Below are 27,080 nucleotides of genomic sequence, written 5' to 3'. Positions count from 1 at the left end.
TCACCATTCCACATTCGACATCAATGTTTTCTGCTGAGGAATGAATTCCTCCAGGGGGAGGAGGGTGGCGGGCTCAGAGAAGGCAATGTGGATTAATGTAGCTAGCAAGGCCTTCAGAGCTGGATAGGGCTGGTTTAGTCAGGTTCTGCCACCCGTGTGGCCTTGATGTGATACCGCCTTCGCTGGCCCCGTCTGTAGAATGGCACACTCATACCCATGGTGCCTGGTGGTGACGGGCATTCCTCCTTTCTCCGCTTTTATTTTGAGAGAGAGCAAGCACGAGCCAGGTAGGGGCAGGGAGAGGGAGAGGGAATCCCAAGCAGACAGCGCGGAGCCCAAATGCGGGGCTTGAACTCATGAACCCTGAGATCGTGACCTGAGCCGAGATCAAGAGTCCGATGCTCAGCCGACTGAGCCACCAGGCGCCCCAAGAAACACACTTTAGATCAGGGCATCACAGCACAGAGGACAGACGTGCTGTAATGCTTGCCAGGGGACTCCTAGGTAAAGTTTCAGGTGAAGTGCAACTGAATCCAGCTTAAGAAACTATTGGCCCATAGAACTCAGAAGTTTGGGCGTCTGGAGTCCGGGGTGCTTGGGTCAGGAATTCAGAGGGTGCCCCCAGAGCTCTCTTTCCGTCTTTTGGCTCAGGTTTCTTCTGTACTGGCCCCTTCTGAGGCGGGCTCGCTCTCTGTAGCAGCCAAGATGACCAACGTAGTACCGTCTGGCTTCATTTCTTCCCAGGCATTGATTCCAGGGAAAAGAGGGTGTCTCTTTCCCGGTCCCTACGGGCAACAGCCCCAGGGATTCCGTGCATTGGTCCGGCCCCGGGTCATGTGCCCATTCCTGAGCCAATCACCGAGCCCAGGGGAAGGAGTGCTCCGATTGGCCACAAGTTTGGCCATCTGGAGACCCCTGAAAAGTTGGGGGGGAGTTGTTGAGTCCGGTTGGGGATGGGGGTAACCCTGGAAAACTGCTCCGTGGCCAGAAAAAAAGGGGGCGGGGAAAGTATGCCTGGCACTTTAAAACTGCCTGGCGTTTGACGGCGTCCTCATTTAGAATCTTCACCATTTAAAAATTCTTCTCAGTCGGCCGGACTTAATGAGGTTTTCCAAGGACTGATAAGGACTTAACAGCACCGCACGTTATAATAGTAGCGAATACTCATGTGGCAATTACAAAGAGCCAGGTGGCATTTTACCTATCGTTCACTTATTCCTTCCAAGAACCTTAGGTGGCAGGTACTATCCTCGTTTCTTTTCTTTACATGTAAGGAAACTGAGGAAGAGAGAGGTTAAGTAACTTGCCCAATGTCACAGAGCTCGTGCGCGGCAGAGACACATTGCACACCCAGGCAGTCCGGTTGTCTGGCGGCCTAACCTCCGCGCACACAGTTTCTTACGAATCTTCCAGTCTGCTTACTGGACAATTTTGTAGAGCTGATCTCAACCAGCGTCCCCCACTGCTGCTGCTCCGCCCTGCTCAGGAATGTCATTTTTCTTGTCTTTCCAAGTGGGGTCTGAGGACCACCAGTACCAGCGTCTCCTGGGGCGCCCCCCCCCCCACCCGTTGAGTCAGAATCTGCATTTTACCCAGAGGCCCGGGGTGATTGGCGCTCGAAGCTTCCTTGTGCGCCCTGACTCTTCCCCGATCCTGGAGAGGGGAGAGAGCAGCCGCTAGGTGGGGGTATTGCCTGGGCGGAGGCTTCTCGAAATGGGGCCGTGGGCTCCCCCAGTGGAGCCGGGGAGCAGCAGAGCGGTCAGGCTTTGAGCAAGACAGAACAATGTTCTGGGCTTGCGGGGCCCTGCCGTCGGCACATACATATTCCCCAAGTCCCAGCAGCTCTGCCACGTTTCCAAAAGATCCAAAGTAACCCTAAGAACAAAGATTTCCCCCATGGAGACTCAAAGGCCCCAGGCCCCGAAGCCATCTTCGAAGCCGGGATAATTCTACTTGCGGCCCAGGAGACTGATGGAGGGTCCGGGTGGCCCAGGCGGGAAAAGGTTGACTTGGAATCCCATCTGAAGACCTTTGGCCCCAAAGCCTGTGTCCATCTGTCCTTCCACCCCGCCTCCAGAAACGTCCTGCTCCAAGCGCCTGTTAGAATGAGTGTCCGGTCACACTGGGGATTTCTTTGAAGGATGAGGTTAGGCTCACTAGGCTTGTAACAGTTCTGGCTTTTCGTCAAAAAACTTGTCACTGGGCATTGTGGGTCTAGACATCGCTGTCTCTCTAACTCTGTTTGTCCCCCCCCCCCAACCCCCGCCGCCGCCCCAAGCTATCTCTCTCATCAGGGTGTGATATTCTTCCTGACTCTGCCACTAACTAGCTGTGTGACCTTGGACAGGTCACCCAACCTCTCTGAGCCCTAGTCTCTTCATCTGTGAGGAAGGGATGGCAGTACTGGTCTCTGGAATTTGTTATTAGGGTCAAAATCACATGTCATTATAAAGCGAAAGTACCTTCTAAGCTGCAGAGGGCTGTACAAAATGAGATATGACTGGGGATTTGGGCCATTGAGAGATTAAGAGTAATTTTTTGGAGCAGGATAGACAGATACGGATACCAACATCATCTTGGCTACTGAGGTCCTCGTATTCTTCCAGCTCCCATTCTTGTCCTACAGCCCATTCTCTACACAGCAGCCAGGGGGATTTTTTTACAATAAAAAAGATCAGTTTACGACCCCCACCCCACGCACCCCTTAAATCCTTCAATGGTGTCCCTTGGCCCTTGAAATCGAGTTCAGTTCCTCACACGCATCTACAAGGCTCATATGCTGTGTTGCTATCTCTACGAATCCTGCTCTCCCTCCCCCTTCGGATCCTTTTTGATGTTACCCTCCCCCGCCCCATTCTTGCCTTGATGTTCCCTAAATCTGCTCCTTGTGTGGCTGCTTCTTTCTTTTCATGTAGACCTCTATTTAGATGTTACCTCCTCAGAGAGCCTGTCGGTCTAGGTGGGCCACCAGGTCTAAAGTATCCGGAGCCCCCTCTCTTGGCACAGCCCCTGATTTAAATTCTCTGCACAGCCCTTCTCACCATCTGATATTCTCCTTGTCTGTTAGACTGGTCGCCCTGGTTAGAACACTGGTCAGTGTTCCAGGAGGGACCTCGCCTGCCTTGCCTGCCTTGTCTCCCCAAGGTCCAGGACGATCGATGCCTGGCACACAGTGGGCACTTCATACATTTCTGTGGAGTGAGGCGACGCTGAATGAATAAATCTGACTGCTGGGGGTACCCGAAACCCAGGAGGACCAGCCAGACTGCTTCCATGGGCACGATGGGCATGTGCGGCTGTGCCCCCACGTGCACACAATCCCGTAATGGGGGACAAGCCGCCAACTCGGCCCTCCACGTACCGCCTCCGCGGGATTGGAAGAATCAAGAGGGAGACACCTGCTTTGCCAAATGCACATGTTAGAGCATGTGTTTTCTCCTGTTTATTCCTGTGAGTTGGGAGGATAATTAAATCTCATTTTATAACGATTCAGTGTTATCGCACACTTTGGGTTCTGTCATAATTATTAAGCAGGATGGAAAATAAAACATCCAAATACTGTAATTAACTTTCAGATCGGAGCAGATGTCGGCTTGGGAGGGCTAACACCTCTGGGACAAGTTTCTTTTCTTTTTCTTCTTTCTGTTACTGTCCCCTGTCCCTGTCCCCCCTTCCCTCCATCCATAGAGACCGGCTTCCTTTAGCTTTTCATTGCTCGTATGGTCAGCGAATGTCCAGTGAGCTCTGCTTAGTGACGGATACCTTTCTGGAGAGTGAGGGGGAGAGAGACTTCCTCCTTATTCTTCCAGGCTTAACACAAGCACCACCTCTCCCTCCTGGCTTCCTGGGCCCTCTCCTTTTCACTCTCATGGGACTTTGTGACTTCCTCCTCTGAACAGCCAGGTGCCCCGTGCAGACTCCATCCAGAATTTGCACCTGGAACTTGGTGGAAGCCAATTCTGTGCCAGTCTCCCTGACCATACTGTCTGCACCTTGAATGCAGGATTGCTTCTGTCCTGTGTATCATCGTAATCCAGCGCCTGGAACAGAGCCTGGCACTTAATAGGTGCTCAATGAATATTTGCTGAATGAATAAGAGTTTTAAAAAATGTTTCTTTATTTTGAGAGAGAGAGAGTGTGTGAGCAGGGGAGGGGCAGAGAGAGAGAGAGAATCCCACACAGACTCCACGCTGTCAGCGCAGAGCCCGTTGCGGGGCTCAAACTCATGAGCCACGAGATCACGACCTGAGCCGAATCAAGAGTCAGACGCTTAACCAACTGAACCACCCAGGTGCCCCGAATGAATGAATTTTTATTCATTTCTCTGTCACATTGGCATGTTCGCTAAACATTTGTAGAATGAGTGACCAAGGGGTTATCTTTGATGGACAAAGAAAAAGAGTAGGATGGCAGGGGGAGGGAGGAGAGAAGCAGAAATGGAGGCCAGAAGGAGAAGGGAGGATGGGAGGGGGGTGTCTGTATTAGGTTGCTAGGACTGGTGTCACAAACTATCACAGACCGTGTGGCTTAAACAACAGACATGTATTTCCTCATAGTTCTGGAGGCTGGAAGTGAGATCAAGGTGCTGGGGGCTTATTTTCCCAGAACCTCCCCCCCTCCACCCCTGGGCGTGTAGGTAGGCATCATCTCCCTGTGTCCTCACATGGTCTTTTCCCTCTCTGTCCTGATTTCCTCTTCTGATGAGGACACCAGTCATATCAGATTAGGACCCACCCGAATGACTTCGTTTTAACTTAATCACCTCTTTAAAGACCCTTTCTCCAAATACATTCACATTGTGAATTACTGGGGGTTAGGACTCCCACGCGTGAATTTTGGTAGAGTTACAATTCAGCCCTTATGGGGTGCTAGGTCCCTTCTGGGACTACGATGCAGTAAAAACTGGACCAAGCAAGAGACTGTAAAAGAGGAAAGGGGCGGTGACTTAGATTGCATGTTTGGGCGGGGGTGGAGGGGCGGTGGGCGTCTCCTCCCTCTTCTTGGCCTCTTGGCCTTGTCGGCTCCATCTCGGATATCCAGATGTCCCACAGCATCATTCTGGCTGCATCTCTGGTCTGGCCACGAGGGGGAGACAGAGCTCTGAGCGCCAGCTCTGCTGCAGGAAGCCAGACCAGCCCGGCCAAACAGGGTGGCACCATCACCCGGTCCTTCGAGCCACGCTGTGGCCCTATTTGGAAGGCAGTGGACTGCGGCAGGAAAAGCCTCATCCCGCTTGTCCTGGGTCGGATGGGGGGGGGGGTCGCTCTGTGGGTGTCCTTGGCCTTGTCCGCTTTGGGACTGCCGCGCTGTATTCCCCAGTCCCTAACCACCTGCCAGTTCCTGGCAGTTCCGTGAGGGGCCGCCGGGCTGCCGCATCTGGCTGCAGGCTCCACCGTCATGGAGGTTAAAAATAGCAGCACGTCGGTGACGACGTGTTTGGGTGTTCTCCCCACTATTTTGTGCCGGCGAAGTTCTTTTCTCTCAAGTCAGGGAAAAGCTCCTTGATGCAATCAGGGTTAGGGCTTATGGTTTAGAGTTTAGGGATTAGGGTTTAGGGTTAGGGTTAGGATTTAGGGTTTAGAGTTTAGGGTTTAGGGTTTAGGGATTAGGGTTTAGGGTTAGGGTTAGGATTAGGGTTAGGCTGTTCATGATGCTTGATGAGGACCTCTGGTGCAAACCCATTTCTCCTCCCTTCAGGGCTGACAGTAGAAGGGCCCGTGTCCCAGTGGCTGGCAGAGTGAGCAGGTCTCTGCTGTTGGCCTCATTGGGCAAGACAGGTATTCAACAGGAAAGGGGTCCGATTGGGAACTGTTTGCCTGACAGTGGCTGTTCTCTGGACAAGTGCCCCCAGTCGGGCACTGCTGGTAGGACCACTGCAGTGGGGGTGCCCTCCTGGCTGTCACCCCACTTCTGACTGGAACTGCCATGAGCTGCCCCTCTAAACAAGGCCTGCTCTGGAATTTGAGCAGTAGAGGTTCTATCTTGCGTGCAGATCCGTGATTGATTGGTAGTGGCTGCCTGAAGGTCCTATTAAGTAGCTGGTGGAGGCTTCACTGGCTCTTCAAGGAACAAGGCTGTGATTGATTAGTGATGTCTGCCATGGTCTGGGGATGGAGAACTGTGTATCAAGGCCACTCATCTGACATCTCTGGACTAAATGAACCCGAAGGCTCATTCCAACTCTGATAGCTTATTAAATCCTAGGGATGTTCGTCCTGTGATCAAGCATCCATAGTATTCTTCTGACTGTGGTGTTTTGCCAAGTCCTTCAGACGTCATTGTCTATCAGAGGTCGGTGGGGGAGGGGGAATGTGTGTGGTAGACGAGCTGTCTCGTTCAGGCTCAAGGAACTCATCTCTCTCCCCTGGCTGCTGGCATTGAAGCCTGCTGGTGGCTCTCACCCTTCTTGGGCCCTTCATTCAACTAAAGGGAATGACCTTATCCTAGATCAGGCCCCTTTTCCTGGGGTCACCTGTATCCACTGAGCAGTCCACTTAGCAATATAGTTTGGAGACCATTTTGAATGATCGTCCTAGGTCTGTAGCAATGAGTAGGAGCAGCTGAGTTCAACTTTTCTCTCTGACCAGCCCTGTGACCCACTCTTTTTTCTTTTTTTTTAAATAACTTTTTAAAAGTTTATTTATTTTGAGAGAGACAGAGACAGCATGAGTGGAGGAGGGGCAAAGAGAAAGGAAGAGAGAATCCCAAGCAGGCTCCACACTGTTAGCACGGAGCCTGATGTGGGGCTCAAATGCATGAAGCTGTGAGACCCTGACCTGAGCCCAAACCGAGACACTTAGCCGACTGGGCCACCCAGGTGCCCCGCCCCACACTTTCTAAGTGGCGCCCTTCCAGAAAGGCCCAGAGGCAGCCTCCCGGCCCATCTCCATCTGAGAGGTGGTTTCAGGGAGCCCAGCTCAGGAAGTGTGTGAGTCTAGGGTGCCATGTGCATGTCAATGCCTTCCTCAGTTTCTACTCCTTGTGCTCACATTCCTTTGAGAGCAACAGCTTAGCTGGGTGCACCGCCTGTCAGAGGGGAGACCTTGCTCACGGGGAAGGGGCTGTGGCAGCCGATCACTAGATGCCTCAGTTCCTTCTCACCCAGGTTAGGACCTTCCAATCATCAAATTGAATAGCGTAACCCCCTACAGGGCCTCGCTGCCATGGAGTGGTGCAGTGTGGCGTTGAGTGCCGTTGTGGAAAGCCCAGAGACCCCCGTTCTCATCGCAGCCCAGTTACTGTCTTGTGTGACTGGTGACAAGTCACTTCCTCTGTTTGAGGAAACTGGAAAATGAAGAGACCAGATCAGAGGCGTGGCTTGAGAACATTTCCCCCTGTCCCCCTCCCCACCCCCCAACTCTGACTCTTGCCTAGGTGCTCAATAGGTAGGACAGATTGTGAGGAGTTGCTCTGCTGCCCCTGGGACAGCAGTCCTGGAACCTGGCCTACTTGCTGCATCCCGCTCCCACCTGGGGCTGCCCCAAACTCTCTCTGGGGAGCAGAGTCTGAAGGACACTGGTGGAGGCTCCCTGAGGGTCTTGGGTACGTGCTACTGTATTAGTTTCCTAAGGCAGCTGTGACAAATGGCCAAAACCTTGGCAGCTTAAAACAACAGAAACGTATTCTCCTATAGTTCTAGAGGCTGGAAGTCTGACTTCAAAGTGTGAGCAGGGCCATGCTCCTTCCGGAGGCTCTGGGGAAGAATCGATTCCATGCCACCCTCCTAGGGTCTGGTGGCTGCTGGAAATTCTCGGCATTCCTCTGTCTCTACGGGGCCTTGTCTTCTTTGTCTCTGTCTCCCATCTCCCTCTGCTTCTCCCATAAGGACACTTGTCATTAGAACCCACCAGGATAATCCAGGATTATCTTCGTCATAGATCAAAGAAGGTCCTCTTCTTAAGATTCTGGACTTACTATCATTTGTAAAGACCCCTTTTCCAAATAAGGTGATACTCATGTTCCATGCTCCAGGAATTTGATGTATCTTTTTGGGAGCCATTTATTAGGCATGCCATGCCTACTGGGATGGAAGGAGTGGTTCTTGGGAGATCGGGCTGTTTGTAGGAAACCCTGCCTGTTGTCTGGGCCTCCCCAGGCAAAACCAGTGTGAGAGCCAGGCGGAGGGTGGCTGTCTGGTTGGTGCAAGTCTGGTCTTCCCTCCTGTCTTCATCTTGCCTTTCCCTTCTTCTGCCTTCTCTGAAGAGGGGTTGTGTTATGCTTCCCTGTATTTCCACAAAATGGGATCCCAAAGACAAAATGGCTCAGTCGGTTAAGCATCCAACTCTTCATTTCAGCTCAGGCCATGATCTCACACCCATGAGATCGAGCCCCATGTCGGGCTCTGTGCTGCGGCTGGAACCTGCTTGGGATTCTCTCTCTCCCTCTCTCTCCGCCCCTTTCCTGCTCATGTGCGCACACGTGCACACGCTTTCTCTTTAAAAATTAAAAAAAAAAAGTTAAAAAAACACCCACAAGATGATCTAGAGATGGGCCTTGTGGGAGAAAGCACAGTCAAGGGCCTACCAGCCAGGGTTACTTGTAAGTCTGGCTCCAGAGCCTAGCATCCTTTTTGACAACACACTACAAATTCACTCATTTCTGGATCATGGCGCTTCTGGGAAATTAATGGCACATAAAGAAATCTTTCTAAAGTCTTAGCACTTTTCATAAATCAACAGCCCGACCAAAAGTCGATGTTCTCTTTGGACGTTAGCTTTATATTGGTCAGTCTGGTGAGGAAAACAGAAGCACCTTCTGTGTGTTCCAGGCAGGCGGGTTAACCGTAGGAGTAGGGACTTAACATACTGCCGGAAGAGCTGGGGTGTCAGAGTTCAGAGAAGTTGCTGACAAAATCCAGGGATGTCGACGTGGCCAGGAACCCCTGCCTGAAACACCGAACAAGAGGTGGTTCTCCAAAACCTGCCGAGAAACTGTGCAATGTTGGAATATCTCTAGAAGCCCCTCCCAACCGCCTTAGCTGGGCACAGCACAGCCAGTGGTTCTCAGGAACTGCTGCTCCCTTCCCCGTCGCTTCTGCATATCAAGTTTCATGCCAGTTCCTCACTGGCAGACTCCGACCCAGAACCACACAGGCTAGGAGGTTCTAGAAAATGTGGTCCCCACGTTCTCCTTTGCAGACGGAATCTTGGGAGGGAGAGTGAAGGTGATGAGCTGGAAACAGACAATCCAGCATCGTTTTCAAATGACTTGCTCCTTTGGAAACCTGCCTCCTCTTTTCTTTCTTTGAAAAGAAGACCCCAGTAGCCAGGGGTTGGGTGCAAAGGCCCACAGCTTCTTTGGGACAAAGGTCCATTCACACTTTCGCGAGGTGGAGGAGGGGAGTGTCCACTGGAAATTCAAGGATGCTTAGAGGGGTCACCACTGGTGGGGCAGAGGAAACAGCCTGGAATGGGGGACAAAGCATGGCCTCTGCAGGCAGACTGACTTGAGGCCAAATCCTGGCTCTGCCCTTTGGCCATGCTAGCCTCAATCTCCCCCCTTCAAAAGTCCATAAACAGCAATTGATCTCCTGGGTTGTTAAGAGTATTTAATGGGATAATGATACAGCTCATATCAGGATGTCCACGGCAGCACCGTTTCTAAAAGTTAAAATTTGAACATAACCTAAGTGTTCATTGAAAGGGGAATGGTTAAATAAACGCTGGAAGCCCGAGCCAGGTTCACGGTCTTTCTTCTCTGAATCTAAACGACTGGGCTGTGAGTCTCTCTTTTCTGAATCTAAATGACCAGGCTGTGAGTGCCCTCCCAGCCTTCTCCCCAGCCAGCTGCGTGGAGGAGGCGTTGGGACCAAGAGCCTGCATTGGCCTCAGGATGGTACGGGGCATGTCACGCGGGCCACCCCTTGAACTCTCGCCCCCCGCCCCGCACATGTTAAGAATGGGCCTGATCCTGCCTGCTGCACCCATGGCCCGACCGTGGCTCAGCACTGAACGACCCGTGAGTGGCACATGCCCTGCGTGGTGACACTCTCTGCCCACACACCTTCTCATGAGGAGTGAGACTCCCCTTTCCTGTGAGCCAACCCAGAAACCAGAAGTGTCCTTTCCCAAAGAAGAGCTTTCCTCAGAAGCCTCAGACGGCCTTCTTCCCGGCCTCAGGTTAACGTCAAGCCCTTGGCTTGGTGTTCCAGAACCTTCCTGAGCTGACCCCAGCCTACCTTTCCGGGCCTTCCTCCTGCTACTCTGTGCCAGGCGGTTTACACTCTCGCAACCCAGGAAGCCTTCCTGATTCCAATTCAATTCAAGTTCAGCGAGCAGTTACCTGCTGCTCCGTGCGGGGCAGGTGCACCGTTAACCTTCCCAAGCAGCACCTCCTGACCTTAGGGTCCTCCTCTCCCCTCTTTTTAGGATGGCCTTCTCAGCAGCCCTCCTCCCCCAATCCAAGTGTCCTTCCCTATAGTTCTCTTCTTCACACTGGCATTCGCTGTGCTGCTCCCTCTTTCCGTTATGGCACTAACCCAGTCTGACCCAACCCGGTTCACATTCATCACACATCAAAGCAAGACGCTCACTGGCGAAGACCCAGGCTTTGGGGGCAGACAGTTGGAGTCTGGCCCTGACATGCACCTGCAGGTCAGCCACAACCTCTCTTGGAGCCTCAGTTCCTTCATCTGTAAAATGGGGATGACAGTAGCACTATCTCCTAGGGTTCTGTGCGGATGCAGTGGGCTGGTGAGGGCGATGATGGCCTGGCCCAAAGGGTAACGGCTGCCACTAGCAAATGCTCACAAACTGTTAGGACTATTATTAGTTGCACGGCTTCTGGGTTCTACACACTGCGCTGTGCTGAACACACACAGGAAGCGCAGCCCCTCCCCTCAGGGAGCCTCACGGTTGGGTGAAGAAGCAGACAAGTGGTTCTAATGCACTAAGTTCCATAACAGAGGTCTGAGCATGTTTACTGGAGGAGGCAGGGAGGGCTTCATGGAAGAGGTGTTTCTTGGGCTCGCCTGGAAGGAAGGGCAGGGTGATTGGCAGGTGGAGGGAGCACACGTCTCCAACACGAGGGGGTTGGGCTGGGCGATGCCCAAGGTCTGGTGTAAAGTGTCCGAAGCCGGCCGGACAGTGCATCTCACCATTGGGCTGTTCTCCCAGGCGAGGGGCCTTGAGTTGGCTCTGGCCTGGCCGTCCTGTGATGCTACTGGCTGTAAGGCTCTCTTGTGGGAGAACCAAGGGAGGCTCGTTTTCTCTGCTAGCCTCCCTCTCCCAGACCTGATTCGAGCACTGTCTCCTGCTCGAGTGTCCCTTCCCCACAGAGGCGCTCCTACTCACCCCTCAATACCTGGCCCAGCTGGCCCCTCCTCTGTGTCCCAGGATGCTCCCAAGGCACCTCCATAGACCCTGGAGGTCCTGCTCTTGTGACACCTCTTCCTGTAGGCTGTTGCTTTTCCATTTACCTGCTTGCCTTATTCCCCACTAGAGCGAAGGCCTCCCTGGACTCTGGAGGCAGGTTTTTGACTCACTTTTTGTGGAGTGTTTGCTGATGGCTGAATGTTGATTCCCAGAATTCCTGGGCTCTCGGGGGAGACACGTCCCCGTCTGCAGATGTGCCCATTTTAATTAGCCTGCCTCCTAAGCCATCCCGGTCTCAGTTCTCTGCCTTTGGAATGTGCTGCACCCAGCCTCGCCACCTGTTGGGAGATGGGGAGAAAATGAGCAGATGGCTTAGCACAGCAGCAGTGATTCATTATGAGGTGCCCTAGCACAGCTGACCCCCACAGCTCACGGATGGGACTTGGGGTCCCTGGACTGAGATGTTTGACAACCGAAGCGTGCCCAGTGTGGTGCCTTCCGCCATGTGCTGCCCTGGACCGTAACCTCCCCATCAAACCCTTCCCGTAAACTCTGGGTCAGTAATACCCACTTCACAGATGAGGAAACCGAGGCTTACAGAGGTGAGGTGCAGGTGACAGCAAAGGCGGGGGGGGGGAATTGACTGAGATCCCCCTGTGCTTTCCTTTCTCAGCTGCTGGGAGCCAGGACCCGCCAACTCTTCAGTTATGGGGTCAGGAGAGACCTGAACACTCAGTTGACCAAACCTTTCACCGACTTTCACCTTTTCACAGACACTTTCTCCACAGTCACTAGGAGTTAGATCGGGGGAGTACCAACGATGTGAAGGACGTTCTGTTCTCCCTGTTTTGCACTTGTCCATTCCCAACACACCAATATGCTGCCACCCTCTGAACCTTTATTTCCTGCTCAGTCTTGTCTCCCAAGCACCAGACGCCTGAACATTCCTGCTTGGGGCCCTGCTCGTTATTGTCCTTCTCAGAGCCCCCCCAGCACAGTCAGAGGACAAATGAGATGCTGCCCCTGCCCTCAGGGAGCTGAAATCTGGTAGATGAACAATGGATGAGAAAGAGAAAACTCAGAGAGGTTAAGTATCTTGCTCAAGGTCACACAGCAGAGGACCAAGATTCACACTCAGGTTGCCAGCCACCTCTCGCCGTATCCTGGTGTTCTTTTCACAGTGCTAAGCTATGGATGTGCTCTAGAAAGAAGGGAACTGAAAAACTAAGAACCATATGAAAGGAACACTGGAACATAGAGCAAAGAGAACGCAAATGCAGACTCGGGAGTCCCGGATTCTAGTCCTGGCTCTGCCTCAACTTCCCTACGCAGCCTTGGAGAACTCACTTCCCTCTCTGACTCTCGTGTAGATCTGTACAGCGACAGTTTGGAATAAATACCTCCCATGGTCAAAGGCCTGTGAGTCCCCATGCATGTGTCATGGCTCTCCTCTCCCTGTCGCCTTGAAGCATTTACTGTGACTGGTGTTTCACTCATTTCTTTTTTTTTTTAATTTGTAAAAATGTTTATGTATTTTTGACAGAGAGAGAGAGAGAGAGAGAGAGAGAGAGAGAGAGAGCACGAGCAGGGGAAGGGCAGAGAGAGAGGGAAACACAGAATCCGAAGCAGGTGCACAGCCTGATGTGGGGCTCGAACTCATGAACCGTGAGGTCACAACCTGTGCCAATGTCAGACACTTAACTGAGTCACCCAGGCGCCCAGTTTCACTCATTTCTGATGTACTTATTCGTCCTTTGCACCCACCTGCACTGCTCCCAAGCAGACTGTGAGCTCCTTAAGGGGGTAAACTGAGCATCATTTCACGTCTTCGTCCACAGAGCATAGAGCTGAGGGTCAGTTAAATGAATTGGATTACTCCTATAGGAAATAGAGAAGCCACTGAAGGTTTGGGAGCATGGCCCAGTGCATACAAAGTGACGTTTCAGAGTTTTCTAGATGTATTCACGTTCTCCAAATTCTAGGAGACAAACGTCTTATGACAGTGAAGTCTCGAAGGTAAGACTTGATCAGAACACATTGGGTGATCGCAGGCAAATACAGGGCTGTGAAGTACTTCCCAGTTGGTCTTGGTGCCTCTCCAGCTCCAAAGTGGGGTGATTATGCCCCTCCCCACCAAGAAAGCTGTTAGCGACTGGTTCTCAGCACTGTTGGGAAAAGCAGCAAGGGAGTTCAAGAGAGTAAGGTAACTAGATAATGCCTAGTGTTGCCTGACCTGCATCCTTGATGAGTAAATGGAATGAGATGACCTCTCTGGGGCCTTCCAGCTTGAATGTTTGGGAACCACTCCCACTGTCTGTCTTTTTGTTTCTGAAATGGGAAACAGAAGAGCCAAGAGGAGGTGGGGTGATGCAGAAACCATTAGGGAGAGGGTGCTCCCTGCTGAATGCTTGGGTTCACATGCAAAAATGAAACCCACTTGTACAATTATCGTGTAATGTCTTCACCCAGACTTCCATCTGGTCTTAGCTTCCCTAGTATGGAGGCTGAACATCCTACCTTGGCTGAGCATGCTAGATGAAAATGCCATGTCAGGACAATACCATTGGCTGACGGCCTCGCAGAATTACCAGTAAAGGGCAGTCATTTCCAACCCCAGAACGCTAGCGAACATTTCCCCAAGGAAGACTCAGGATGGAAGAGGCAGGAAGGAAACTCAGCTGGCCACCTGCTATGCATCAGATGCTGTGCTGGGTACTGGAGACACAGTCTTCATTCAGTCTCACGTCATTTCTGCCAGGACACAGTGACAATCCCAATTTCTGTTATGACAGCACAGAAGTTAAGCTTCTCTAGTTGCCTGAGGTCATAGAGCTAGAAAGTATCAAAACAGAGATCAAAATTCTCAAGTTCAAGGCTGCCGCTAGTTCATATGGCACATTAGAAAAAGGTGCGTCCTCCAGGTAGATGAAGCCCTGTACCAGAGTGCAGAGCTTAGTGAGCTGAACCTAGGCAGTATTTTAGCAACCCCCCTCACCTCCTCAACTGAGCACCTTTGTGCAGTGTGTAACCTGAACAAACATACATGGCAGCCCTGCCCAGGTCTGTCTCCTAAACTTGTGCCCTTTAAGTCAAGATATGCCACCTTTTAACTGGATGGAATTCTTCCTCCACGGATATCCCTTCCTTCCAGTAGATAAGCGGTTGGATGAGACTCATAGAATCAGATAAGGAGTAGAGGGGTCATCAAATCCAAGCCCCTCGTTTTACAGATGAAGTGATTGATAACCAGGGGGTGGAAGTAATGGCTGAGGACACATCTCAATTCTCGAAAAGAAACTGTTAGCTCACTGGCCTCCTGCCCAGTTCACCTCTCACCTCCAAAGGGTGTGGCCTCAGACCACCTCAATTCCTCAGTTCCTGCGAATTCTATCCCGAATGGCAAGAATATCCAGGCCACTGCCAGGCTCTGACAACAGGCACTGCTTGCTTTCCTTTCCTTCCAGAGTTCGGGCTGGCACTGTCTACCCTCAGCAGTTTGCCCAAGTGTCTCTCTGGAAGTCACACTGGAGGAAATTTGGTGAAGGACCTTTTCCGTCTTGTTACCCTGGGGTTAGGATGAAATGAAATGAAGCATTCGAGGAAAGGCACGGCAGATTCCAGGGGTGCACTGAGGGGATGCTCCCTTTCTTGCATCTGCTCCCTGCCCCGCCCCCCCCGGCTTCCAAATTCTCCTCTGAGATACTTCTGCTTAGAAACAGGGCCGCGGGCAGGGGAGACAGTCAGTGTTTAAGCACTGGCGGGACCCGGCACTGTCTACTCAGACCCGATCCAGGCCGCCGCTTAGACGGGGCTCTGGAGGCGCCTGCAGCTCCCTGAGGCTGGGTGGTGGGGTGGTCCCGGGGGCAGGGGCAGGAACAGAGTTGTGGGCCCAGGATAGAAATGACTCAATATCTGATCAATGGTCTGCCTGTATCTGTGTTTCCAGGCTTCACGTCAACCCCAGTTGTTGGTGAAACACGGTTAACCAACCACGGGCCACCTTTCCCCAAGTCTGGGCCAAGCTCCATGGTGGAACCAGAGAAGGTACCCACCGACCAAGCTGCCTGCAGCCCCCCTTCCCCACCCCAGGTCAGAATTCCAACCGGAGACTTTCTCCAGGGCAGGGCAGGGTGGGGTCCCTTTGCCTTTTCACCCCCGTGCCCTGCTGGTGACCCAGGTTTATGGGGCTGCTTATCTTCTCCCACAGCTGCAAGGGGGACCCTTATCTCGGCCCTGATTGCACTTGACAGATCACAAACCCCCGCCCTCCTGCTCCTGCTCCGGCAGGAGGGCCGCGTGGGGCTGTGTTTTCTGGGCTTTTCACACTCAGAGCAGAAGGGAGAAATACCAGACACATGGATCTGCCTTCTAGGGCTTCTACTCCACAGCTGCTGCCATGTCAGCCCCTCCAAGCCCCAAAAAGGCCTGGGATGGGGGCCAGGCATGGGGAGGGCATCAGGGGGCTGTCAGAGCTTCAGACTGGTGGAGAGAAAACATTCCCGAACCGCCTTTGCCATTTGGTGAGAGGAGGCAGATACCCCTTGCCCGGAGCCAGACAGGGCTCCCCCATCTTGCTGGTCCCCCTGCCGGGCCCCAACGACGGACAGGCACCAGGACTCGCCTGCGCCCAGCCGGGCTGTCACCACCCCCGTTACAGCACCCTCCGTCAGTCTGCCACACTCCCCAGGCTGACCTTCATTATCTCCCAGCACCTGCAGCGGCCCAAGGTGTGGGTGGGAAGCCAGGATGGGGAAACCGAGGCGGGGGATGTTAAGGAAACGGCCCAGGAAGGCACAGCTGGACTGCAGAGCGGAGACCCAAAGTCCCCAAAACAAAAGTCCCTCCACAGCCCAGAGGGAGTCCTGTCCTGCCTGCATTTCATTCTCCTGTTCCTGCCCCCTCCCCTGGCGTCCCCTCCCCTTCCCTCCTGTGTTTGTGTGTTTCTGCTTATCTCTGTCTGTCTCTCTCTCTCTCTCCCTCTCTCACACACACACACACAGACACACACACAGACACAGACACACACACAGACACACACACAGACACAGACACACACATCGTTCTCCGGTCTTTCTCCTGATCTCCCTACTCTTCCTGCCTCAGTCTCCTCCTGCTCTCTTCCCCTCCCCTTGCTCCCCCTAGTCTCCCACTCTGTCCATCTCTTCTTCCTGCCTCCTCGGCTGTGGCTGGGATGTGTGTCCTTCTCTTCCACCCTCCTTGGAGAGTCGCCGTGCAAGCTCGGCAAATTGCTTTCACGTGAGGGTCCAGGGACGTCACTGCTGGGCTGCCCTGCTCTGTCCCCTCTGCGAGCGTCAGACCCCTCTGCTTAGCGCAAGGGCCCTGCTGCCCGAGCCCACCGCGGCCTGGCCGACACAGGAAGCACATAGTGTCCCCTGGGTAGATCCAGGCCTCGCCTTGGTGCCTCCCCTCAATGTCCTTAACCAACGTATTCATTCCCTGAGCTTGACAGTGGCCCCGTGTGCCTAGAAAACACTTTAATGCCCATTATCCTATTTTATCTCCAGAACCGCACTGTGAGGCAGGTCCCACAGGGCTGTGGGCTCTCATATTATAGAAGGGCTGGGAAGCTAGCAGTTTTCGAGGGCCTCCTCTGTGCCAATCACTACATGCACGGCATCCCTTGGAAGGCTCACACCAGTACTCCTGCTGGCCCACAGGGCACTTCTGTTTGATTTTGGAAACAGTGCCCCTTCTTTTTTTTCTTTTCTTTTCTTTTTAAAGTTTATTTATGTATTTTTGAGAGAGAGAGAGAGAGAGAGCACAAGTGGGGGAGGGACGGAGAGAAGGAGAGACAGAATCACTAGCAGGCTCCGCTCCATCAGCGCAGAGCCCGATGTGGGGCTCGAACTCATGAACCGTGAGATCGTGACCTGAGCCGAAAGCAAAAGTTGGACACTTAACGGACTGCACCACCCAGGCGCCCCCAAATGGCGCCCATTCTTTTATACACTTTCCTGCTACCCGCTGGAAAGCTAATAAATACACAAATTGAAAATAATGAATATACAAATCTGTGATGATACTGTGAATGGTGCCCTCTAGAGTTATGCAGTGCGCGACCTGTACAAACGGACTTGGTGGCTCTAAACAAACCCGCAAGGGAGGGATTAATTGCCTGAATTTGTTCTGCCGCCATGATCTTGAAACAGCAGACTGCCCTTTCGGCTCCTACAAGTCCGTGGGTCCCCGGTCTGGTCCTCCTGGTTCATGAATGTCTGCCTGGTTTGGAACCCACTAGAAGTTTCTGATTCTCAGCCTGGATGTGTTCACCTTACCTGATTGCCATAGTGTGACGCAAAGGACACCAGACTGGGGGGGCAGGAGATCTGGCTGGAATGAAACTCTGCCACCGGCTCGCTTTGCCAACCTTGGTGTTTACTTCAACTTCTGAAAGCCTCAGCCTTCACATCTGTGGAATGGGAATGGTCATGTCTGCCTTCCCCACAACGTTGTCTGAGCATTGAGTACGATCACGGAAATGAAAGTGACTGGCATATGAGAGGCATTAAATAAATCTTTGATGAATAAAGTAATTAATGGATCAGTAGTCCACAGTGGGAGAAAGTGGATTTAGGAGATCAAATCAAGACCCAAGTCTTCTGGGTGAATTGCTGGGCTCAGAGCACAGCGGGCTGAAGGTTAAGAGCCAGCAAGGTGCTCCTGTCACACACCCACCCGGTCTCTCAGCCCCCCAGGGACAACCGTCCTGAGCTGCATTTTCTATTCTTTTTTAAAAAATTTATTTTTAATTAATTAATTCATTTTTAAAAGTTTTTGTTCGAGTATAGTCGACGCGCAATGTTATATCAGTTTCAGGTGCAGCACAGAGTGATGTGACAAGTTTGCGCGTTACGTTACGCTCACCGCAACACCTGCACTTTCTGTTCTTGTGCAGGTGGCCCCCCCACTCATATTTTAAGGGCCCAGAATATTCTGGGAGAGAGGACTTAGGAGGCACTAAATTTTTTTTTTTTTAAAATTTTTTTTTCAACGTTTATTTATTTTTGGGACAGAGAGAGACAGAGCATGAACGGGGGAGGGGCAGAGAGAGAGGGAGACACAGCATCGGAAACAGGCTCCAGGCTCTGAGCCATCAGCCCAGAGCCCGACGCGGGGCTCGAACTCACGGACCGCGAGATCGTGACCTGGCTGAAGTCGGACGCTTAACCGACTGCGCCACCCAGGCGCCCCGGGAGGCACTAAATTTTTGGTAACACCCAGCTTCCGGTGGGGCTGGGTGGGTGCCGGGCACTATAAGGGGTGAGCGCCTCCTCGAAGTTTATGCTCAGGCACCTGGCTTGCCTCGCCTTAGTCTCAGGTCTGGCTTTAGTTGCTTGCTTTTTCTCCTGCATTTTTATCTCATGGTTTGTTTGTTTGTTTGTTTGTTTGTTTGTTTATTAGTATTATTTTTTAAGTAGGCTTCACGGATCCTGAGATCAAGACCTGAGATGAGATCAAGAGTCAGACACTCACCAACAGAGCCACCCAGGTGCCCCCATGGGTCCCAGGTGGATCTTTTAAATATGTTCAAATCCCGTATGTGTTTGGAAAAACCGTCACTCCCACAGCGACCTTGACCCCACACTCCCCTCTAGCTGCTACCCTGTCCTTCCCTTTGGTGCCACGCCTCTCCACGTGGTTGCCCATGTGCTCTGTTCCTGTTCCCTCCTCAGTCTGTGCTGTTGGGGCGAGTTTTCAGCACTCTCTCCTTCAGAAGCACCCCCTCCATTGGCTTATTTGATATGATATAGTGGTGTCCTGGCTCTCCTCCTCCTGGTTCTCTGGACACTTGTCCCCTGACCTTGATGTCCTTTAGCCAGTAGTTACGTGCACGAAACACCCACATTCCTCCCAGCCCCATCCCACTCCTCTGTGTTTCCCCGTTCCCATCCACGGTCGTGCCTTCAATTACCAGGCATATCTCATGTCTTCAAAGTCTGTATCTGTGACCCAGCCCCCTCTGCTGGGTTCCAGACCAATATAGAACTGGTCACTTGTCACCCCCATTTGGATGTCTCCAGCATACCACAAAATCCACATGTTCAAAACTGAATTCTGCCATCTCCCTGGCTCACTGTCCACAGCACCCCGGAAATATCGGATCCATAGTGCCCTGGAAATACCAGATGTTCTTTATTCTGTCTTCTAAATGTTTTTCTTCTTTCTTAAAAATTGTGTATATATATATTGGGGGATATTGGGGGGGGAGGGGGCAGAGGGAGAGGGAGAGAGAATCTTAAACAGGAGCCACGCTGAGTGTGGAGCCTGAAGCAGGGCTCGAGCCCATGACCCTAGGATCATGACCTAAACCGAGATCAAGAGTCAAATACTGGGGCGCCTGGGTGGCTCAGTCGGTTAAATGCCTGACTTCGGCTCAGGTCAATATCTCCTGGTTTGTGAGTTCGAGCCCCGCATCAGGCACTGTGCTGACAGCTCAGATCCTGGAGCCTGCTTGAGATTCTGTGCCTCCCTCTCTCTCTGCCCTTTCCCTGCTCGCGCTCTGTCTCTCTCTCAAAAATAAATAAACATAAAAAAAAAAAAAGAGTTGGATGCTCAACCGAGTGAGCCATCCAAGTGCCCCTAAATATTTTTCTAATCAGGAGCTAGATTATGTGGATGGATGTGGGTGTGACTTCAGGGAGGGGGCTGTGGAAGGCTTCACGACCTTTAATCCTACTGAGGGTGAGGGAATGATTTGATTGTCAAAAATATGACAGGACTGTCAAAAATAAATAAATGAGGAACAGGAGGCAGGATTCTAGTCATGCTGAGATGCTGTGTTCACACCAAATTTTCCATCAAAAAAGTGGTAAATGCCGTGGCGAAGTCTTGGGGTGGTGACACTTAGTGACATGTGCCACCCCCCCACTCCCAGCCCACCAATGGGGGTCCTGCTCCCCAGAGGTGACAACGAAAGCAAAGCCCTATTTTGCACATGCTGTTCCTACTGCCTGGAATCCTTTTCCCTACTCCTCTCCCCTCCTCAGCCCCTCACTGTTCATGTGACCAAGTCTTTCTCATCCTCTGGTTCTCAAGTTAAGTGTTGACTTCCTCCAGGAAGCCTTCCTGGAATCCCTAAAGTCCCTCAGGTCCCCCCTAACACATCCCCCCCTGAGCTTTTGTGCTCTTTATGGCCCTATTCAAATGGTTAACTTACTAATGATGCTGGTTGTCTGTGTCCAGCTCAGCATCACTCTTTCCTTTCACTGCAGAGCAGAGGCGGGGAGCTGCCATCTCCCAGAATCCCCTTCGCAGGACAGTTCTGGGGTAGATCTGGTGCACAGACGAGAAAAAGAACCTGTGTTCTCCAGAGGCATGGCAGCCAGCCAAGTAACAGATGTGAGGCTGAAAGCAGCTTCCAAATGAGCTTCTTCAAAGGCACCCACATCTGGGCTGCAGGCTGAGGTAGCTCGGGGGAGCTTTGGGCGAGTCTTAAAATCCAGCTCTACAGAGGTGGCTTCCTTGCCCCTCACTCTAGCTGCCTTCCAACAACGGGCAAGGCCACGTGTGTGCCTAGGGCACACACACCTACCTTCCCCCAAGTCAGAGGTCCCCTGTGGCCAGGGTCACCACTCTGTGCTGCGTGGCTAGATCCCAAAATATTAGTCTAAACTGACAGAGATCCACATGGTCCCATTTAACAGACTGGAAGGCTGAGTTCCAGGAGGGAGTCACAAAACGGCAGAGCCACCGTCAAGGACGCATTCTTTCTTTGCCACGAAGACAACAGAAATGGCGCAAAGAAATGGCTTAAATTCAGAACAGTGTTTGAGTCCCCGTTTTGGTTGTCACCTCCCAAATCAAGATGCTAGTCACACTGAAGCCAGACCACACGCTTCTCACCGATACCGCTGAGTTACTATCGCCACTTTCCAGTTGACAAAATTATTGCTTATCTTTGTGTTTTACAGGTACAGCAATAAAAATTATTGTCAGGGGTATTATTACAATTTTTAACCACTAATGGGATTATGATACCTGATGCAGTTATCGGCAACAAAATGTACTTCCCGCAACAGGCGGGAACTTTTTATTTATTGTCTCTGGGCTTTGCAGTTACCATAGCGATAAAATTCGTACTTACCAGGATTATTACCATTTTCAACTAATGGAATTATTATTTTTGTTTGTGGTGTTAAGCCTTTAAAATAAACTGTAATCCCATCAACAGGACTGAAACGTTTAATGTCCTTGAATGTTACCACGGACGATCCATATAGTACCAGAATTCCTCTAAACTTACCGTCACTCCCCCTGTGGCCGTGGGGTCTTTCTGTTTCTTTCCTATGGGAGCCACATTTGTTCAGGGAGCATTTGGGGCCCCTATTCATTATGCCAGTGCTTAGTAAGTACCCTACGATAGAGTCTTCAGGGACGAATAAGACAGACAGTTTAGCGTGGTGGTTTGGAGAGGTTGGCTTAGGGGCCACCTGAATTTGAGTCTGAGTCCCAGTGGTGGTGGGTGGCCCCGGGACACTTTTCCTGACCGCCTGAAGTTTCTGCTTCCATCTATGTATAAAGGGAAACCGTTCCCACTGCTCGGTGTTGGGCAAGGATCAAAGGTGGCTCTCAGCAGAGTGCTCCGGAAAATGCTTGGCTCCCAGCGGATGCCGTTGCTGTGTGTGTGGTTGTCGATGCTGTTCTAACCCAGCCCTCTCTCTCAAAGGATTTGCATTCGAATCGGGGGGGACGCTCCCTAAGTGTGAGGCCTGCTAGGCAGGAGAGCCATCTAATCCAGCCGGGAGAACACCGGTCACCCGCCCGGAGGTGGCCGCTGAGCCGAGTCCCGAAGGATGGGTGGCATCACTACGCAGGGAGAAAAGGAGAGGGGGCTTTCTGGGAGGCGAGAACAGCAAGTGCAAAGGCCAGACTGGGCTGTGAGAGCACAGGGCCCGCAGTGGGGGAAGGAGGGGCCCCAGGGTTGGCAGGTAAAGAAAGGGCGGTGGGCTTGCCCACAGGCTCAGTGACCCCCATCAGGCAACTCTGACTTTGAGCGGCTCCCCAAACTTCTTCCTTCCCAGCATGTGAAAATCTATTAATAATAATACACGGAGCTCGGAGAGCCTGCAGGCTGTCTCTGGATGAAAGAAAGCGTTATCATATTAACTAATTACATGAATTAGAATAAATTAATTAAATAAATGGCTTAATGAGATTAGTGCATTTGTTGTTTAATTATCCATTGCCGTGATTGATAATAATAATGGATTCTGCACTCGTGACAGGTGATGAGTCTGTCAGTGAGCAGTGGCATGTGAAACCACAAAGGAGTCGCCTTGGTAGGGGAGGACAGAGGGTGCCCAGCTTCCCTGGCCTTGTCCTATAAAACCCGGGCGTGGGAAAGGTCAGAACGTGGCCGGAGGGCTTCTGGTCAGCCCGCCCTCAGAGTCTGGCTTCCTCACCTGTAAAAGGGGCCGGGGCTGTCTTACATCCGTGGGCATCGGTGACACCGGAGTTAAGGCAGTGTCCCCAACTTGGTCTGGGATGTCCCCAGAGTGGAGCCGGAGGCAGAGGCTAACGAGTGAGGCCCCTGCTTGGCACCCGGGCCACTGTCTGGGCGGATGAGGGCCTACCGTGTCGTCACAACCACCGTCTCTGGGGACACCTGGCACCGGGGTTCTGATGTAGCTTCTCTCACCCTTACCCTCGGTCCTTGCATTGACTTCCCTCACGTCCTCTCTTCCTCTCGGTCCTCACTCCTTCCTGGAATATTCCCGACTGAACTACCCACACACGAAACTTTGGGGGAACCCCAGGCGAAGACACTGGGGACTGAAAGTGGCCCCAGAAAGCAAGCCTCAGGATGACATTTTGGAACTGTCGCTCGCAGAGGACAGCTGCCTCCGTGTTGCCCAAAGATGCTGGTCTACCCTCTCTCAGTCCTGCCTGACTCCTCCGGTGTGTTCCCTGTGGCCTCACAGAAGGGTGGGTCTGCCCATCTCCCACGTAAATCCAGTTAGCCTTCCTGCCCCCTATGCCCTCTGGCCCCGCGTTCAGTGCCATGCCAAAGCGGGTCCAGCATGCCCACCTCTAGTGCACAGCATCACTGTTCACACTGCCAGGGGTTATTCCTGCCCAGTGTGGCAGTGGCTCCAAGGATCCTTGGGAGAGCAGAGAATGCCAGGTTCCAGGGGGACGAGTCCCGCGTCCATCAGTCCCTCCCTATCCGTCTTTATATTTCGTCGCTGAAGCCCCACGAGGGTTCACTTTTTAGCTAAGACTTGCAGCTCCTCCAATGTGAAAACCGCCTCCGCCCAGAGCAGCAACCACACCCCTCTGCTTGAGCCGTGCTGAGACCCGGCGCTGCTTATGGCCCAGCGGGCAGTGCAGGAGGAGCTGTGGGGGCATCATCAGCTCGCCAGGCACCAGCTGCAGGGAAGGGTTTGGCAGGGTCTCCAGGCAAGGGGGAGCCCCTCTCCTCTAAAAGAAGGGCCAGGAGGTTCCTACCAGCCTGGTGGGTTAGAGGAGTTTGGTTGGATGTTCTTAGGCTCGTTCTCCCTTCTGCCCCCATTTGGGTCTCGCGGCCTCGCTCAGCCTCCTGATTATCATAAGAGACCTGTTGTTATGCACCTAGTTTCCTCTGTCATCGTTACACCCTCGAATTTGATCCCAGGCCCGGTTTTCCACGCACTCTGCCTGGCAGAGGCAGGAGATGAGGGTATCCCTAACGCGGCCAGCAGAATTCTGCCTGGAGTTGATATTTGGCTGGTCTGGGCTTGTCATTGGCCTTCAAGGTTTCTTGAGCCGTTAAGAAAAGCTGTCCGACTCCACAGCCTTCCTACTTACTGTCTCCCTCAGGCTGGACAAGGGCCACAGCCACCATACAGCTCAGTGTCTTTTCACTGTCCATCTGTGTCTTGTCCTCGTCTGCCACAGGTGAGGGTCTGAGGAACCATGATGCCAAATGTCCGAAATGTCGTCTGAGGATTGCCTTCTAGGGTCACGTGCAGACCCGCATGACTTTGCTAGCGTTCATGTGTGGGTAGTTTCTTTGGGAGGGTGATCCAGGAGGGAGGAGTGAGGATTTGAGGGAATAAACACAGGAAAGAAGGAAAGCCAATACAAGGACCTGTTATCCTTTAGGTAAGAGTTTGGCCTCAGAAGGACTAGTTGATCAGACCCAAAGTACCTTCTAGAGCCTTCTGGGTTAGATTCCGAGCCATCAGCCCAAGGAAATAAAGAGGGAAGGGGCTAGCCACCAGCTCCCGTCTCCCATTGGTCAAGAATCATCCAATGGGCGTTAGCTGCCCTGCATGTTCGGTGTGTATCATGGCGCATGCCCAGTGGGTGTCGTCCACCCCCCCACCCCCACCCCCACCCCCGCACCAGGGGACAGGAAGTGGGAAATGCACTGTCAGGTGGTACTTTCGTAAACTTGGTCAAGGCTGCAAGGTCCTGCTTCCCACAGTGGCGACTGGAATGAGAGATGAGACCAAGAAGGTTGGAAATGGCACCCAAGCAGTGGCCGATACGGAAAGTGCTTTGCAAAGTGCCTGGTACAAAGTTACAGCACCATTTAAAAGGCAGTCATGATTTCGTATCCCCGGTAACTTGCATTCACTAAACAATGGATAAATGAACGGAAAGAACAAGTATCTGGCCTTTAGTAAGTGGGCCTCATGCATATTTAAATGGCTCAGCTCACAGGCTAACAGAACGTGAGCAGGGGACCTCTGACTGGTCTCCGTCTACATTCTGCAGACATCAGTGCTGGGGCAACATGACTTATTAAAAACTTTTTTTAATGTTTATTTATTTTTGAGAGAGAGAGAGACCATGAGCAGGGGAGGGGCAGAGAGAGAGAGGAAGACACAGAATCCGAAGCAGGTTCCCAGGCTCCAAGCTGTCAGCACAGAGCTCGATGCAGGGCTCCAACCCAGGAAACGCGGGACTGTGACCTGAGCTGAAGTTGCAGGCTTAACTGACCGAGACCACAGGCGTCCCAGACCATCAGGACTTTAAACATCTTTTTGAGAAGGGGTTTTGGCCCGTGGCCTCTGAAGACCTCATAGTGATGGGGACTTCAGGGCAGGAGGGCAGTCCCGGAGGAACACAGTTGAATAAACTCAGGTGGCGAGGGTAGCAAGGCTGGAGATCACGTCCACGGGACCTGAGCTTCTGCCGCTTGGCTTTGAACTAGATTCTGTCGTGTGTTAAAACATGTGTGTGAGACGCCTACTTCTCAGAAGATCAAATAGACACACTTTTTCCTATTCCTCCTGCTAAGCACAAGTGACGACCCTGGACATTAAATAGAAAACAAACAGGGTGCCTGGGTGGCTCAGTGGTTAAGCATCTGACTTCAGCTCAGGTCATGATCTTACTGTTCCTGGGTTCAAACCCCACATGGGGTTCTGTGCTAACAGCTCAGAGCCTGGAGCCTGCTTTGGATTCTGGTCTCCCTCTCTCTCCGCCCCTCCCTGCTTTCGCTCTGTCTCTCTCTCTCTCTCTCTCTCAAAAATAAGCAAACATTTAAAAAAATTTTTTTAAATAGAAAACAAACATAAGAAGACTCTGGAAGGTAGAGAGAAGAAGGCAGACTGGCTGGGACTTTGGGAACGATATGCTGGGGAGATCCCTGGGAAGTGTCGACCTGGATTCCGGGACCCAGTGACAATATCTTTCAGAAAGGAAGGGAACTCAAATCATTCTCAGGTGAGGGAAAACGAGGAGAACTTGTCACCAACAGACGTACCCTAAAGGAGGGACAAAGGAACTTCTCTATATGGTGTTAGGGTGGGATTATGGATGGAAGGAAGTGGGGGTGACACAAAGAAGGGCAGCAGGAGGGACCCTTGCAGTGATGGAAAGTTCTGGGTTCTTGGCTGTGATATTATTTTGCGAGAGGATACCACTGGGGGGGACAGGACAAAGCGTATACAGGAGGTCTCTGTGTTATTTCTTAGAGCCGCATGGGAAGCACATTCCTCAACACAAAAAGTTCAGTTTAAGCGTGCGTGACCTTGGGCAGGTTCCTTCTCTCAGCCTGTCTCCCCCATCTGTGGCATGGAGACAACGGGAGGATCCCCAAGTGTAACACGGATTTTCCAGCCTGTTCTTGGGGGGTAAGTAAATGACATGAAACAAGACAATTACCCAGAACAGCACCTGAAGCTGGGCAATTGCTTGTTGTGTGTTAGCAATAATTAGTACGAACAAGAAAAAGAACCACTTCGCACAGGTTAGCGTGTTAAGCCCTTAGCATAGCTTTTCCTCGCTTAATCCTGGTGACAGCCCCGTGAAGCAGATGGCACCTGCATGGCCATTTCACAGTCAAGGAGACTGGAGCCTCCACAGTGCCCAGGGTCACACAGCTAGTGAGAGGCACGTGCATGCTTTGAACGAAGGCCACCCTGCTCCTTCTGTCCGGGCTCTGACCCACTTTGCCACGTGGCCCAGATAGTGCTTCTTCCTCCAAGAAGGAGTTATTTTTGTAATTGGTGTCCTTCTTCCCTGGAGTAGTGGTCATGGAGGTCTATGGAGTGGGGCTTTGACCAGGGGGAGCCCACGCTCTGTGCCCCAGTCCTGCCCCTGCACCCCACCCCCCACCCCCCGCCAGCCAGAACTCAAAGGTCCGAGTAGGTGGGGGCAGTTTGAAAGTGGGCAAGACAGGCAGGCAGGCTGGGGGCCTGGAGCCTCCAACAAAGACGTAAAAAGAGTCAGAAAAGTAGGCCAAGGCCAGAAAAGGTGCCCCGGGGTTTACCAGAGTGTGAGCCCCCAAAAAACAGCAGTATTTAGATCCTCATT

At 52.3% G+C, this 27,080-nt stretch overlaps 1 long non-coding RNA gene across 1 annotated transcript in view; it reads left to right on the top strand.

The window, feature by feature from the left end:
• The window catches only part of LOC124502697 (uncharacterized), a 112,268-nt gene that overhangs the window by 80,472 nt on the left and 4,716 nt on the right, over window positions 1-27,080 (top strand). The window lies entirely within an intron of this gene.

This window comes from Lynx rufus, unplaced genomic scaffold, assembly GCF_022079265.1.
Source record: "Lynx rufus isolate CCGP_SWC_20201006 ecotype Redwood Valley unplaced genomic scaffold, mLynRuf1.p SCAF_7, whole genome shotgun sequence".
NCBI classification, from domain to species: domain Eukaryota; kingdom Metazoa; phylum Chordata; class Mammalia; order Carnivora; family Felidae; genus Lynx; species Lynx rufus.
Note: the sequence above shows the minus strand (reverse complement) of the source record. Positions and strands in the feature narration are given on the sequence as shown.